Genomic DNA, 1114 nt, shown 5'->3' with positions numbered 1-1114 from the left:
AGGCAAGCTGCGTAAAAGGACTTTAAATCTTCAATTTTTGTTTCTTTGCTTCCCTTTAGAACTCGTTCATACTGATGTCTGGAGACCTGGCTCGACTACCTACTACACAAATCTGATGTTGTTCATATTTTGAATCCTTTAGACCTCTTGTTGAAAATCTTTTGTCTACTCTTATTTAAACACTTCGGAGTGACGGGGGAGTTTGTCAATAATTCCCTTGGTTTTTACCTTCTAACTCATGGTATTCAGCATAAAAAAGTTTGTGGTCTGTACTTCGGAACAAAATGGAGTTGCCGAGTGAAAACATAGACATATCCTAGAAGTTACTTCGACTTCAATGACTCAATCTTCTCTTTCTAACAACTTTTTGCCTTTTGCTTTTGCTGCTGCTGTCTTTTTAATCAATCGTCTTCCTGTACCAACTCTCAATAATAAATATTCTTTTGAGCTTCTTTTTCGTAAGCCACTCGATTATACAGTACTTAAACCGTTCGTTGTGTCTGTTATATATACACTTCTTAGGGCCTACACTTCAGCCCAAAAGAACCTGTTTCGTTTTACTTCGTTATCCTAAAGACTTTGAGGGATATCTGTGTTACAACATCTAGACATGTCCACAATGGAACTCTTTATCCTTTCTTCTTCATTTTTTTTTTTTCTCTGTACTTATCATCTTCGTTATTCACTTTTTTTCCTCCTACCAAATTACCACTGATGTTATTAATTTTGAATTTCCCACTCTGCTGTTCTTGCTAACACTTCTGCAGCCACTGAGTTGACTAGTGGATCACATATGGTAACTGATGTTTAAGATCCTTGTGTTGATATTGTTGCAACTGATGCTATTCGGCCTGCTCCAGTTAATACTAATGTTTCATCATCTTACTTGCCTCTTGTGCATAGTAATCGTTCTATGAAAACCATATCAAAGCTTAGTTGCTACTACCAATGTTTGATCTGATTTGGAACCATCCTCTTTCACTAAGCCTTCTTAAATTTTTGGTCAGGCAACACTTTGGAATATTATTATTATTATTTTTTTTTTTATTTTATTTTATTTTTTTTTTAACCGTTAAGCCCACCACTAGAAGATATTGTTCTCTTTGAGTTTTCT

Source organism: Cucurbita pepo, unplaced genomic scaffold, assembly GCF_002806865.2.
Source record: "Cucurbita pepo subsp. pepo cultivar mu-cu-16 unplaced genomic scaffold, ASM280686v2 Cp4.1_scaffold000666, whole genome shotgun sequence".
In the NCBI taxonomy this organism is placed as follows: domain Eukaryota; kingdom Viridiplantae; phylum Streptophyta; class Magnoliopsida; order Cucurbitales; family Cucurbitaceae; genus Cucurbita; species Cucurbita pepo.
The sequence above is the reverse complement of the archived record's forward strand: the minus strand, read 5'-3'. Positions refer to the sequence as shown.